The sequence below is a fragment of the Pseudoliparis swirei genome, chromosome 5, assembly GCF_029220125.1.
Source record: "Pseudoliparis swirei isolate HS2019 ecotype Mariana Trench chromosome 5, NWPU_hadal_v1, whole genome shotgun sequence".
Taxonomy (NCBI): domain Eukaryota; kingdom Metazoa; phylum Chordata; class Actinopteri; order Perciformes; family Liparidae; genus Pseudoliparis; species Pseudoliparis swirei.
Window position 1 is genome coordinate 24029070 of NC_079392.1, and position 16236 is coordinate 24045305.

The 16236-nt window shown below is 47.1% G+C and overlaps 1 long non-coding RNA gene across 1 annotated transcript in view; it reads right to left on the reverse strand.

Annotated features, from left to right (window-relative positions):
* Positions 1–1436: 1436 nt before the first annotated feature.
* Positions 1437–16236, reverse strand: part of LOC130193509 (uncharacterized) — a 27683-nt gene continuing 12883 nt past the window's right edge. Inside the window, exon 3 of the long non-coding RNA XR_008831655.1 lies at positions 1437–1628. This is a non-coding gene — a long non-coding RNA (uncharacterized LOC130193509). The remainder of the gene's footprint in view (positions 1629–16236) is intronic.

Genomic DNA, 16236 nt, shown 5'->3' on the forward strand with positions numbered 1-16236 from the left:
TCTCTGTGGAGCACTTTGTCAACATTGTTTTTAAAAGGTGCTATATCAATAAAGTTATTATTATTATTATGTGTGTGTGTGTGTGTGTGTGTGTGTGTGTGTGTGTGTGTGTGCGTGTGCGTGCGCTGACATCCCTTTGGTCTTTGCATAGGAGATCCCGTGATAGAGCAGATGAACAGTGCAGTCTGATGCCGGACAGGAGATAGTTTCTCTCCTCTCCTAATCTCCTGCAGCCAGACCTTCGTCTCATTAAGCTAACGGACCGATTTAGATCGGAAAAGTTAAAAAGAAAACGGTGGCTCACGACGAAGTAAACATACTTTCAACCAGGTGGAAACGTGGAACTTGAAGAAGTTAAACCTGCATTTTCTCGAATGGTTGCAATAAGTCAGATTGTATAGACGTCTATGGGAAAAGAGCCTTGATCCTCACTTGATGTATTGCCTCAGTAAACATCGTGAACACGAGTTTATGGTCTCAAATGCTAGTTTCCCATTACGGGTGAAACATAAAGCCCACAGAGGCCTGAGGGTGTGGCGACTTTATGATCACCACCACTTCTTGTTTTTCGGCGTATAACCTTTTCATCGTGTGTTTTCACTTCGTGAAAGTGACACACAGGTGGGTGTTTTCTCAGGAAGTGGCGATCTCTTATCAGCTGAACTATCCTGAAAACCCGCTGACTCCTCTTTGCCCGGACCATTTTGTTTGTGCTCTGGGCTCGTAGTCGCGATCGAAAGAGCGCTCCGACCGCTCTGCGTCATGAAAGTAGCACGTTTCCTCTTGTACACACTCGGGAGGCTTCCGCCACACGCGCTACTACAGCAGCGGGAAAGTGTCACGGTGAGTTCCTCGGGCGCCGTCTTCACGCCTCGAGAGCGTTAGCGTAGCATCGGAGCCGCGTTCGAGGGCCCTCTCCCCCCCCCCCTAAACGGACTGAATTAAAAAAGGCACACATTTATACGGATTCTTTTATTCTGCGGTTTTCTTGTTTAAAATTGTTTAAAAATTGTTTTTTTACAGATTAAGAATCATTTCCCAGCTGTGTTCTTTTTAATGCATGAACCCAATGAATGAGTGTTTATATGTGCATTAGGTTTAAAGAGTCATAAGCTTCCAGAGGAAGATGCTACTCGTCACTGGAATTATTAGCTCTTCATCGGCATATGTCAAACCGTATGTACTCAGTCATGTATAATGTAATATGTGTGTTTGTGTGTGTGTGTGGCTCTCCCGGGGGCCTTCACTCGGGCCCCCCGGTGTAAGAAGTGGGTCAATCCCGCTGCGCCGAGCGGTGAGAGTCACGCGGCGACGGGTCTGTGAGGAGCTGCGAGGGGGAGGAGGAGCACTGACTCACTCCTTTGCATAGTTGCTTTCTTTAATAATAAAAAAGAGAAGGTTGTTTCAAAAATACACACAAAAATCTGATGCGACAACGTGGTTAAAGTCCTGAGGTCTCCCTTTGATTCCCTCTGCACGGTGGGGGAGGGGGAGGGGGAGGGGGGGGGTTCCCCCTGTTCTTCTCCTCTTTCCTCCTCACCCCCCAACGAAACGCCACGCCGTCAGAAGTCTTCTCCCGGGGGGGAGAATGCGACAGATCCCACATTGTTCATTGTTGTTTGTCTCCTCTTGAAAAGAAAGAGAGACGGAGAGAGAGAGAGAAAAAGAGAGAGAGAGAAATATATCATTCCAGTTGGTGTGGGCTTGGATGGGAGGGGGGGGGATTACAAATATCAAATGTTCATCCTCTTTGATGTAATGTGTTAATAAGAGAGGGTTTTTGATGCATGTATGTGGGGAGGGGGGGGGGGTCATGAAGAAAAAAGAAAAAAAAAGGTGTGATGCGAAGCCGTCCCCGAGGCCGCCTCCCCCTCCAGGGCTTTCCAGGGGAGGTTGGTCCCTTCCCAGTTAAGCTCCGCCCAGCCACCAGGGGAGACGACGGAGAGAGAAAAGAGGGAGACTCCCCTCCCATAGCCCTTGGCCGTGCCCCCGCTGCTCCTCCTCTTCCTCCTCCTCCTCCTCCTCTCTGGTGTTGAAAACGGGGGTGACCACGCAGCGCCATGGAAAACAAGCAGACGCGTCACGCCAGAGGAGCGCCGATTAAAATCCCAGACGGCTTTCTTAATTTGCTCGATGCAGCCGGTCAAAATAAAGAAAATGTGTTTGTTGTCGGGTTTCTTTCGCGCCGCCTCCTCCTCCCTCTCGTTCCTCCTCCTCCTCCTCCTCCTCCTCCTCCTCCTCCTCCTCTCTGTTTCCCCTCCTTTTCATCTCTCTGTTTGTGAGAAAATGGCATGTGGCTGAGGCAAAAACATGGCACATGACAGCCGAGCGGCAACAACAAGGATGCAGATGTGACAGAGTGAGAGGGCCACTGGAGGGCAGAGGGGGGGGGGGAGGATTAGGGAGAGAAAATGACAGGAGCAAACAGAAAATCTGATAAAAAAAGGCGAGACATGGTGAGCGAGAAGAAATGCAGGAGGGAAAGAGAGAGAGAGTCTGAGGGAGTAAATATTTGAAATAGTGAAGGAGATTGTAACAGTGGAGAGGGAGGGAGTTCAGAGAGGGAGGGAGGGAGGGAGGGAGGGGGTACGCTGTGAGCAGCAGATTGTGGGGGCGCTTGTTGTCGGGTGGTCCGGGTCCCCGGTGCCCTCCTGTTTCATGGCTCTCAGCCTGTCAGGGAAAACAGTCCAGCCATGTAGACAGCTGTGCTCAGGAGGCTGTGGGGGCAAGAGAGGAGAGGAGGAAGAGGAGAGGAAGAGTACAAGCAGAAGAGGAGGAGAGGAAGAAAACAAGGAGAGTAGATGAACAAGAAGAGGTGAGGAGGATAGGAAGAGGACAAGGAGAGGAGGCAAGAGGAAGAGTGCACGCAGAAGACGAGGAGAGGAAGAGGAAACGAGGGGATCGGAGAAGAAGAGGAGATATCCTTTGCTCTCCACTCGGCTCTTCATCTCCATCAACGTCTTCGCCTCTTCTCCCCCCAGAGCGTCCTAAGCTCCGCCCCCTGTGTTCCCATGACCACGCGCCGCTCCATCTCTCCTCCTCCTCCGGTTTCCTCTCCGTCGCTCAGCTCCGCCGTGAGCGTCCGAGAGGAGAGGAGAGAGGAGACCCCGGCGCCGCCGCCACTTCCACTCGCCGGGTCTCGATCACACGTCCTGCCGGCGCCCCCCGAAGAGTCCTCGCCGCGGGCCGATGGGACGGATTCATCCTCACTCCCACGGACAACACGTGTCCCGATGCGGAGGCCGAAGGGAAGATGACAGCTTGTCATCCGGAGCGTCTCCACGCGTTAGTCCTCTCTCTTTCCCTCCCCGTGTGTGCGTGTGTGTGTGTGTGTGTGTGTGTGTGTGTGTGTGTGTGTGTGTTCACGTCCTCGACATCAGAGGGATCACACAGATGCTCTCTCCTCTTTCCTTTGAAGGGACGAGTGCTGCCCCCCCAACACACACACACACACACACCCCGCCCCCCCCCCCCCCCTCTTCCTGCCATCTCGGCCTTGTTTACGAGCCTCTCCCCTGGAAGGACAGGTTAATGGAGGCCCTGGCTCAGCTCAGGCTCGCCTGGTTCTCTTTCGCTCACTAATAAGACATTTCATCTCCTGCCCGCTCTCCCCGACACACACTGTCCGCGCGTGTGTGTGTGTGTGTGTGTGTGTGTGTGCAGTCTGGCCTCGGAGGAACGGTGGCCTCTGGGTTGTCAAACACATTCAAGACATTCAGAAAACAGTCCGCTCTCTTTTACAGTTTCCACATCGTTGACATTGTCTTCATTTCATCGCGATGCGTTCAAATGTCTTAATCTTTTTTAAATGACGGGTTTTTTTGGGCAAGAAAAAAAAAAAATTTCCATACGCGCGATCCCCCGAATGCATTGAGAACTAGAACGGGCACTCTGTAGAGCGCATACCTTCGCATATCACAAGATTGGGCATTGAATTATGAACATTTTGGCATTAGTTGCATGATAATTGGATAAAAATTGACCCCGCTATGGTAAAAAGAAGATGTTGACCTTTTCATGACCTTGACCTTTGACCCGATCGATCCCAAAATCTAATCAAATGGTCCCCGGATAATAACCAATCATCCCACCAAATTTCATGCGATTCGGTTTAATACTTTTTGAGTTATGCGAGTAACACGCATACAAATAAATAAATAAATAAATACACGCCGATTTTCAATGCGAAGGTAATTATATAATAAGGACAAAGATGGCGAGTCGTTTGTTCTCACTTTCTCTCGCGCGCTCGTGCGTTTGCCTAAATGTTTTTGCGTTTGACCCTCAGGGGCCACCGTACGCCGTCAACAGACCAGGGACAGGAAGTCGTCATCAGTTTTACTCTGTAAATCAGCTCCCAAGGACACAATAGTGACCTCCTTAAAAACACAGAGACACAAGGACTGCGATCTTTTTTTTTTTACTGGATGGGTGATACGGTGGTGGTGGGGAAGGGGGGGGGGCACACGAATGAAAGACAGGAAACTGGAGGAATGGGTGTGGGGGGGGGGGGGTCTGGTGTCGTGATGTCGGGGCTTTCTGGTGGTTTAAATCACCTCCAACTCCGACTTCCTCCCCGTCCCGTGGGACACCGGGCGGGAGGAGACAATGTCCGCCTCGCCCCTCTGGAGCCCCGGGGAGGGAGGAGGAAGCGTCGTGTCCTCGGGGCTTCCACTCTGACCCCTCCCCTAAACGCCCCGTGGTCAGACTTGTTTGAACTCAAGTCTCTAATGGGCAAGACCGTGTGTGTGTGTGGGTGTGTGTGTAGGTGTGTGTGTGTGTGTGTGAGTTGCACTCAACCGTCTTTTTTGTGTGCGTTTGAGTCGAACGGAACTGAATTGTTTGATTGCGAGTAACTTATCTCAGTTTCGGGGGACAGATTGTTAACTTCCTGTCGTTTATGTGCTTGCAAAGCAAAGACATCTAATTGCATTTCAGGGAAACTAAAGAAGCTTTTATTGTTCTTTCTGTGCAATAATGAATCCAGACGAAGAGCGTTCACGTTTTTGATCAGTCGCCGTGCTCTTCACGTCTTCCCAGCGTTGTGTTTTTTGCAGAACGAGTGAGTACGAAGGCCGAAACGCCCGATGTGTAATCCCGCTCGCTCCGCTCGTTGTTATTCGATTTGACGTTCGCCACGCCATCCGTCAGCGGAGCGCCGTGACCTTTCCTGGAGTGGCGAGCGGCTTCTTCCGGGAGGCGGGAGGATTTACGGCCTCTGAAACCGTCGCGCGGAGGTGAATTGTGACATTTGGAGAGGATTTAAGGGCCGTTCACGGTAAAGAAGTCAGGCGTATAATTCAGGAGTTATTCCGCCTCGTTCGACCTGCGTCTGCAGGCCGGTCTCAAAATAATAATGCGCCGCCGGTCGGAGAGTTTCCTGAAAATGATTTAGTGAGTTATCCAGAAAATGAGGAAGTATAAAAGCTGTAAAAAACCCCAGAAAGGGCAGACAGAGTGTTTCAGTAAGGGCACTTAGGTTATCGTTACCTAGGCGATGATCCTTACCTCAACCTTACTAAGTAGTTGTGTTACATTAACCTGAGTACGTCTTTCACGATATATTCCTAAACATGAGTATGATACGATATATTCCTAAGCACAAGTATTTCATGATATATTCCTGAAACATGAGTATTATATCATATATTTCTAAACATGAGTATTTCACGATATATTCCTCAACATGAGTATTTCATGATATATTCATAAATCTGAGTATTTCCCGATATATTGCAAAATCTGAGTATTTCACCACATATTCCTCAACCTCGGTATTCCCTCATATATTTGTTATACTTTCTTTGATCTACAACAGTTTTCCAGTCTTGTCCCAAGAGCCGAAGATGGATCCACGAAGGGTTCATAGTCTTTCACTCCGGGGTAAAAATACATCTATTTCTCTTTTAAAGCAAACTCACCCACCTGATTAGAATCCATGTAACATCACAATAGAATCCATGTAACATCACAATATAATCCATGTAACATCACAATAGAATCCACGTAACATCACAACAGAATCCACGTAACATCACAATAGAATCCGTGTAACATCACAACAGAATCCATGTAACATCACAGTAGAATCCACGTAACATCACAACAGAATCCACGTAACATCACAATAGAATCCATGTAACATCACAACAGAATCCATGTAACATCACAAAGGAATCCGTGTAACATCACAACAGAATCCATGTAACATCACAATAGAATCCACGTAACATCACTACAGAATCCACGTAACATCACAATAGAATCCATGTAACATCACAACAGAATCCAAGTAACATCACAATACAATCTGTGTAACATCACAATAGAATCCACGTAACATCACAATAGAATCCATGTAACATCACAACAGAATCCATGTAACATCACAATAGAATCCATGTAACATCACAATAGAATCCATGTAACAGCACAATAGAATCCATGTAACATCACAATAGAATCCATGTAACAGCACAATAGAATCCATGTAACAGCACAATAGAATCAATGTAACAGCACAATAGAATCCGTGTAACATCACAATAGAATCCATGTAACAGCACAATATAATCAATGTAACAGCACAATAGAATCCGTGTAACATCACAATAGAATCCATGTAACAGCGCAACATAATCCATGTAACAGCACAATAAAATCAACGTAAAATCACAATAGAATCCATGTAACATCACAACAGAATCATGTAACATCACAATAGAATCCATGTAACATCACAATAGAATCCATGTAACATCACAATAGAATCCATGTAACATCACATCACAATAGAATCCATGTAACATCACAACAGAATCCATGTAACATCACAATAGAATCCATGTAACATCACAATAGAATCCATGTAACATCACAATATAATCCATGTAACAGCACAATAGAATCCATGTAACAGCACAATAGAATCTGTGTAACATGACAATAGAATGTAACAGCTCATGTGTTGTTGCTCAACTTGACGTTCCCTCTGAGTCTCAGACTCACAGGATCAAATGAGCGGGATTTGAGATTTGAGATTTGAGATTTGAGATCTTCCGCTTCCTTCCAGCCCTCCTGCTGCGGCTGTTAGTCGCGGTAATTAAGAGGCGTCTCTGTTTCCACGCCGCACCTGAAACACGAGCCGCCTCCTGTACCTCATGGATCCGTAGGACGTCCCTCGCGCCGCGCCCGGCGTTCCCCTGATTGACGCCGCACGCGTTTCCGTTTTGTTTGTTGCTATTTTACATTTCAAATAAACGTGAAAAAAATTATGAAAAAAGAGAGAAAAGGATGCCTTCTGCCGACGGCACACAAAAGAAGAAGAAAAAAGCAGCACCACCTCCAGAACCGTGGCTGGCGGCCACGAGTGTCGTAACCTAGCAACCGGGGAGTCACTGTGCGAGAGAACAGAGAGAACAGAGAGAGAGGAGAAGAAGAAGAGGGGCTTCCACTTGAAGACGAAAAAAACGACAACCTTTAAAACTCATTGTAGTTTATTCATCCCTTTGTTTTTGTTTTGTTTTCTAGAATCTTTTGTTTAATTATTTTTTGCTTTCATTTGAGGGTGTGTGTGTGTGTGTGTGTGGGGGGGGGGGGGGGCATAAGTGTACGACATGCAACAAAAGCTCCAAATCGAACCCCGGGTCGCCGCGGTTACGCGGCCTCGCCGACCACTCGGCTACCAGAGCGCCGCCGCGCGACGCCTTTGTTCGACCGGCTATTTTGGGATCCTCGAGTATTTCTCCGTCGCCCCAGGATTCATTTATTTTTAGCGTCGTGTTTCCGGCCTTTTTTCTTTGTGCCCGACTCCGTTTTTTGATTTTGCGAATGGCGCTTCGCCCTCTTTTCTATTTCTGCTGCGCTGCCTGCATCTGTTGCACTGGAAACCCGCATGGGAGGATGGATGTGTAGGGGAAGAGGGGGACGCCGCTGTGTGTGTGTGTGTGTGTGTGTGTGAGGGCTCAGGAAGAGGGGAGGAGGGAACAGAGGGAGTGTTTTCCATCTGCTTTTTGGCTGAATGTATTCTTTTTGTTGAAGGCCGTCATGCTGGGCAACATGTTTGTTTGTGGATATGCTGTTTCACCATCTGGAGTCGTACCTACGGCAGAACACACTCTTTGTCCTTGTTTACACTACATTTGCGCCGGCTGTGTGAACAAGCTCATTTTCGGACTTAACAACATTAATTCCTATAGTTCACGACGACACCGACGGGAACACAGACGTGGCCTCGAATGTCGACGTGTGTTAATAATAAAATAATAATAATAATAATAATAATAATAATAATAATATTGCTCCCGTTAGGCAGAAAGCCGCAATTAAGCTATGGAAATCACTTTATTTTATTTGTTATACTTGATATTTTATTTAGTTTGTTTTTTTACAGAAATACAGCCTTCAAAAGTAAGAACGCATAATAATAATAATAATGATAATAATAATAATTATAACTTTATTTATATAGCACCTTTAAAAACAAAGTTTACAATGTGCTCTACAGAGAGTCAAGGCAAAACAAATAGAATAGTAAGAAACAAATATAAATACAAATATAAATACAAATATAAATACAAATAAAAAATTAAAAAACAGACAAACTAAATGAGGGGAACCAAAGAGCTGCATAAAAGGACGATATCACCTAAAAGCTGTTCTTTAAAAATGAGTTTTAAGAAGTGATTTAAATATAAATAAATAATATAAATAATTATAAAAGTGATTTATAATAATAATAAAACATAAAAAATAACTAGAAATGAAGTAAAAATTAACCATGCATCTGGCCAAGAAGAGCCATAAGGAAACACAAAAATTAAAATGTTAAAGTTGGACGATAATTATAAATAAGGAAGCAAAACAAATCAAAAAACAACCATGCAACATTTCGCCAACGATGTCAGTGAATCATAAATTCGGTCCAACAAACAGATCTCTAGCACAACATATATTCAAAGAGTTCTATTCACAGGGTAACTTTGACTTTGTTTTAAACTTATACATCACATTACTTTAAAAGGTAAAGATATATACATGTGTGACCCTGTCGACGATAACATTGTCCACAAAAAGATGAAAAACATCAATGCATCGCTCCGTTTCGCGATACTTTCCACTCCACCCGCCTCTAAAAGAGAACTCCACACATTTATTATTGTATTCCTATTATCACATGTTCACTTTGACACTTTTCACACAGCAGAACCAGACACATCACCTTTATTTATTAGTCTTTTTACATTAAAAACCTGCCTCTCATAATGCAACTCAGCCGAAGATATTTATTCAAGGCAGCCGGATGGATCATGTGCGGATCGGTTTAAAATAAACCGAGGTGCCCGCGCTCGTCACGATGAAGAAAACAATCTGCGTCATCATTTGCCGACGAATAAATTCAAGCCCGAGGCGGAGAGAAAAGAGATATATTGAATGTTTGAACGCAGGTTTGATTGGTTTGGTCTTTTCCTGGAAATAAGTGGAATATCAGTCTTTTAATCTTGACTGCACTCTACGTTACCCAACAATCAATGAGAGGAGGTTTTCATCACGTGTTACGTGACCCTCTAGGCGCTCATACATATGGACATGAATTGATTCCTTCTCTGAATCGGCCTCTTCTGCGGCCTTGAATTTGCATCGTTGCAAAGCTGTGACGTCATCTCAGTCTGAGGAAACGAGAGCCGTTGAAATCATATCGAGGGGGGTCGGGGGGGGGGGGCTCAGTGGCTTACGTGTAGCTCAGCGGTGGCAATGTGATTTTTTTTTTTCTTTCTCCTTTCTTCTTTCTTACAGTCATTGGCTGGAAGAAAGGTCAACGCAAAGGCGCCGTGGAAATAGGGGAATAAATAGGCGAGCGCACCGCAGCGCTCAGGGAGAGTCCGCCTGCCAATGAAGTCCCAATCTATTCCCCTCACGCTCGCTGTTCTCTCCCATTACAGACCTCATCAGCATCAAATCCCCATAGCAGCAGCAGCAGCAGCAGCAGCACGCCCTCCCCCACAAACAGTATGCTGCCTCTTCGTCTTACACACACACACACACACACACACACACACACACACACACACACACACACACACACACACACACACGCACGCACATCATTTGCAGGCTTTGCAAAATAAGGGAGGCGATTTGTTTAAATCTCGCGGGCAGTCTCTCGGAGCGCAGACGCGTGTCACTGTGCTCGTGTTCCCTTCACCTGGGCTCTCACGGGGGTCGTTATCCTTTATAATGCGACAATCTGAGCCCAGAAAAACAACCTTAATGGAGATAAACCTTTATTATGGGCATTCATAGAACACATTACGGGTCATAGTTTGAGATTCAACCCGTAGTTTTTGGGGCGTTTTCTTGCTCCCGTCACATTGTTATGGAATATATATATATATATAAAACATGCACTGGTAGAAACAGCACGACCACGGCTAGAGGTAGCGGAGAAGCTTAACGTGTATTTTACACAGTGAACATAATAATAATAATAATAATAATAATAATAATAATAAAAATTAAAATAATTATAATAATAATAATAATAAAATAATAATAATAATAAAAATAATAATTATAATGATAATAATTATAATAATAGTGAATAAAGGAAAAAACGGGATTTATACATCCAACATATTTCAAAGTTTCCACAAAGTGTTATCAATGTTGGACGATTAAATGTCTCCACCTCTGTGGTCAAGGGTTCGAAGGTGTCACTGAATCCGTGTCACGTGACTGTCGCTCTCCGGCGAGCCACTCGTGGCTTCCTAGTAGCGCTTTTATTTTTTTAGAGGATCTGGTTTTGAGCAAACCGTTAATTTAGGTGCGAGTTTTGAAATGAGACGTGTGGAATAAAAGTGTTTTTTAAAATGAAATATCCCAATTTCAATCTTGGTTTTGGCTGCTTTCAGCACGTGGTCGGAAGGGTTAACATATTGAACGATAATGGTGTTGAGAAATTAATAAATGACAGCTTCTAATTCTGAAAAAAAACGCCGTGGTTTTGGCAAACGTTTAAAGGAAGACTTGCTTTTCAAGACTTGGATTCGAGCTTTAATAAAGAATTGGACACTTTCATTGCAATAAATATGATTGTTGGTTATTTGCCTTCTGATGATGACCGGCTGGAGGTCATAGTTTATATTAACCGCTTCATCACTGCCCTCTCTGCCTCTGCCCTCAGGCAGTGGGCCGATACCGTGGCTCCATCCAGAGGGTACACCACCACCTCCTCCAGCTCCTCCAGCTCCTCCACCTCCACCTCCTCCACCTCTCTGTCTACCTCAGCTGGGCTCAGCTAACATGACAGGCCGGGCAGATGATGATAAATGCAGAGGAGGAAAAGCAATTACTGGATCAGTTAGGTGTAGTAGGGAGCGCTCAGGGCACTCATTACCAACAGACTGTGGAGTTAGGGATGCACACACACACACACACACACACACACACACACGATATGCATCTCCACCGGATCCGATGCATCAACAGTCTCATCTGACAAAGTGATGATGTCATTGCCATTATTTTTCATTTCGTGCTTCCGTTTTCGTCCAGATCCACGAAATCACCGACGTCGTAAACACCGCCCCCTGGTGGCGGCAAAAAGAAGACCGAAAAAAAGTGGCAGCCGGAATGCGCGAGAACATTCGGGCCGATGCCGGCGCTCGTTGACGCGGCGCTAGCTGCAGAGCCGCCGCGAGACGAGCCATCTGCACACCTGTCAAAGACGAGGAGGACGAAGGCGGCTGCGGTGATTGACAGGAGCGCAGAGGTTGTCATGGGGACAGCTGGAGTCGTCGCTGAGGAGGAGGCGAGGAAACATTCATCACAAAAAAAAAGCAAAGACGCGTACACACACACACAGAGAGAGAGAGAGGGGAAAGGGAGAGATTGAGGAAGAGGAAGGTTTGTATTTAACCTGCACATCTACACACACACAGATATACATGCACACACACACACACACACACACACACACACACACACACACACACACACACACACTCTTTTCTTGCAGGCTAAAACAGAGGCAGTTGCCCGCGCTGCGTGTCGATGCGAGTGGTGGGCGGTGAGATCGCAGGTCAGGCCCACGCAGTCCCCATTCAGCCGAGTACAGTTTGCAGCACACATGGGCTGCACAGAGGCCAGCATGGCAGACGGAGCGGACAAAAAAATAGAAACGGAGCTCTCGCATGCATAGAAGCTGAACGAAAACGACCAGAAACACAGATTTCCTCTCGCTGCAGCGTCTAGCGGGAGGAAAATTAAAGCGGCGCTGCCGAGTGGTGTTTTTAAAGAACGACTTTCATTTGTTCTCCAAACTGTCCGGACCACAATCGCACGACGGCCCGTGGGTCCTAATTGCGGGTTTTCCCCTCCAGCGACCGCACGACCGCCGACGCGTGATTCCGAGAACGGGCCCGTTTCTGTCGGTCGTCTCAATCGCCGGTCGCGTTGCGGCTTTTTCTCGCGGTGATATCGGGTTCCTTTTGAAGTGTCAAGAGGACGAGAGGTGCGAGTCTGTTTGGCTCCGATAATGTGTGTGTGTGTGTGTGTGTGTGGGGCGTCACATATCCGACCACATTTGGACCTGGACAGGAAGTCCCAAAGGAGAGGATGAGGTAGAGAGATACATGGAGTGAGTCTCAACAGTGTGTTTGCATGGCATCTGTGTGTGTGTGTGTGTGTGTGTGTGTGTGTGTGTGTGTGTGCGTCAGAGTGAATGTTTGTGTGTATGGGCGAGTGGGGGTGGCAGGGCTATAATCTGCTCCAAACTGCTTGCGGGCAGAGGCGAGGTGGGCGAGACAGTGATAGAGAGAGAGAGAGTAAAGGAGAGGAGGAAGAGGAGGAGGAGGGGGGGTGTGGACAAGCAAGGAAGAAATGAGTTGGCAAGAGAGAAGAAATACAGAAGGTAAGAGAAGAGAAGAAAAAAAACAAGGAGGGAGGGAGGGAGGGAGGAGGAGAGGTGAGCCGGATGCTCCGCGGCTGCCGGCGAGGAAGATATATACTGTAATTCCTCTGACATTTACGCCGCTTTTCTCAGTCCTCCGGTGCCGCGGGGGGCCTCAGGTGGACGAGGGAGACGACGGGCCCTCGAGCAGAGAGCAGGATCAGCGTGGGCGGGAGCGGTGCGGAGGAGAGGAAGAGGAAGAGAAGAAGAAAGTGGGACATTGAAAGTGCGAGGAAACGTTCCTCTCTTCCACGCCAAAGGATGCAAATGCGTCTGTCAGGATCCTAGACGCGGTCCCGCGTCGTCTCGCCGGGTCGGCCGACGGAGGCTAAACGTCCGGCTAACGGTGCGCCGCGATAGCAGCGCGGACAAAAGGTCGAGGGGGGGGGAGTCCAGATGGTCCGTCACACGGGAACCAGCCGAGAAGCTGGAAGATATGCATGAATAAATAAATACTTGGCAGGTGATTGGATGAACCATCTGCCAATCAAACTCATGCCCAAACCAGTGTGTGTGTGTGTGTGGGGGGGGGGCTCCAGTGCCCCTCTTTTGTTCTTCTGACAATGAAAAGTAGCTCTGATGTCACCGAGTAGACGACGTGGACGTCCGTAAACCACAATGTGTGATGTGTTTTAATTATTACCTTCGCATTGAAAATGCGGAAGGTAATGTTTTGATCGCCGTGTATTTATTTATTTATTTATTTATTTGTATGCGTGTTATTCGCATAACAAAAAAAGTTTTAAACCGAATCGCATGAAATTTGGTGGGATGATTGGTTATTATCCGGGGACCATTTGATTAGATTTTGGGATTGATCGGGTCAAAGGTCAAGGTCAAGGTCATGGATCGGTCAAAATCTTCTTTTACCATAGCGCGGTCAATTTTTATCCAATTGGCATGCGACTAATGCCAACATTTTCATAATTCAATCCCCAATCTTGTGATATGCGAAGGTATGCGCTCTACAGAGTGCCTGTTCTAGTTTTATGTGTTTTAAGTGTTTTAATTGTTTTATGTGGGTTTACTCGTGAAGTTCCACCACAGTCTGACTCCGCCCACAACTCAGATTTTGTCCTCGGCCTCACAAGTGTCGTGTGTTTACGATGCGTTTCTTCTTCTCTGGATATTCGTGACACGGCGGCTGCCGCGTTTCAGTCGCCTCCTCCAACGTGCCGTCGGCTCAGTGGAATAAACCTTTCAAGCGTGACGCGTTCCCGTGTTTTTTTTTCCCACCTTACAAACTTTCCAAGCGCTCCTCGTCGTTCCCCCGCTCCGGGTCCTGCGGTCCGGCGCCAGTTGAGTCGGTTTGCTCCGTCTTTTGTCCGCGACGTCGACGGCTTCGTCGAACCTTTCACTCCTCGTTCAGACATCAGCTTCATTTGCTTCTCCTTTGTGTTATAAAACAACTTCTTTGAAAATGGTTGACAATGGCAACAACTGGCCTTTGTTACTTTCATGAAAATAATAAAGTATTCTCGAGGAGCACATCATTTCAGTATTGTCTGTGCATGAACTTGCATACAGACACCTGCTTGTTACTTGTGTGTGTGTGCGTGTGCGTCTGTGTGTGTGTGTCTGTGTGTGTGTGTGTTGCGCCTCTCCTTCGTTTATTGCGTAATCGTCACTTTCACATTGTCGGCTGAAAATCATCTAAACGTGATTTTTACCGCACGCGTTGCGCTTTTGTTGCGCTTCCATTGTTACATCACACAGGATTATAAAAAATAAATAAAAAAACCCGGACCCAGACTCCGGGGTTGGAAACCACAGGTTTTAATAGCCAACACATAAATGTGTGTCATTATCCGTCTCCCTCTCTCATGTGGGAGGGGCTAAATGGCAGGAGTGTGTGCGCTCTAACCACGGCTGTGTGTGTGTGTGTGTGTGCAGTGTAACGAAAAACTTCTCTTGGTGGTATAACGTGCAGAGTCCTGTGTCTTCACACAGGATGGCCTTGAGGCCTCGGGGCAACGACGCCTCCCTCCTCACCTCCTTTACTCCGCACGCCCTCCCCTCCTCCCCTCCTCCCCGCCATCCCTTCTTCTTGCACTCCGCGCAAAACTCCCTGACATGCACAAAGCGGTCTAAGGGGGTCGTGACGGCGCCGGACACGACATCGGTTAAAGCGGCGAGGCGGAGGCCCAGAGGAAGAAAAAAAAGAAAAGCAGAACTTTATTTGGACAATAGGCGAAGGGAGGAGGCGTCCTTCTGTCGCAGCAGACGCTCTCTCTCTCCTTCCCGAACTGCCTTTGCAAATGACTGTAAATAGAATGCAAATATCTCTTTGTGGGCTTTAACGCTCGCAGCTTAAACATGCAAATGATCCCCATAATCCATTCACTCGCAGAGGGTTCGCTCTGTTGACGATTCCACACTAAGTCTCTCTCTCTCTCTCTCTTAAATGTCCCCCATGCACAGCATCAGCACTACAATCTGGTGTTGCATGCTGGTCCCTCCATCTTCTTGTGACCCCCCCCCCCCACCCCCCCTCTCTCTCTCTGGTCAGCGTTTGAACTCACGGACCGGGGGGGATGAGTGTGCCGCCGCCGCCCGATCGCTCCGAGTCAAAGTCCTCTTCGCTTGCGAGGCCGCGGTTCAAGTGAGAGAGACACGGGGTGGAACGGAGAGAAGAGATGCGGAGGGCTGTTATCTCGGGTTCGGAGGACCACTCGGAGATGAAATGGTGAGATGGCGAGCGCGAAAGGATCGATTGAAACCATCCCGGAGTCATCGGGGGAGGGGGGCGGGCGCTGTCGGAGACCCCGAGGACGAGACAATAGACCCATTTGCAGTTTGTCACAATAGTTCTTCACCGAATAGAAATCAGCAATAATTGTCTGGAAAATAAAACAGATTTTTTTCTTTTCTTTTCATCTCAAATTAAAGACTATCTTTATTCTCTAATGCTCTCTGTCTGCCAGTACGAACACCAGGGCTCTTAAAGTGATACCGACACCCTCACATCCGGGGAGAGGGATCCTCCTCTGACGCTTTCCCCCTTTTTTTCCTCGTGAAAGTTTTTTATTTCTATTTTTTTTATGCACGTTTTTCCTGATCCGATGTGGAAGGTCAAAGGTCAGGGATGTCGCATGTGTGGTAAAATGTGCGATTTGTGATATTGGGCTGTATAAAATAAACTGAATTGAATCACGGCACTTGCGAGTGGAAGCAATCCGACGGGGTGGACGCCGAAAACGCCGACCCGCGAAGACGGGAAACTTTCGTATCGGACGAGGGTCATGTTCCTCGCGTTGTTCTCTGAAAACTCACCAGAGAAAAACCAA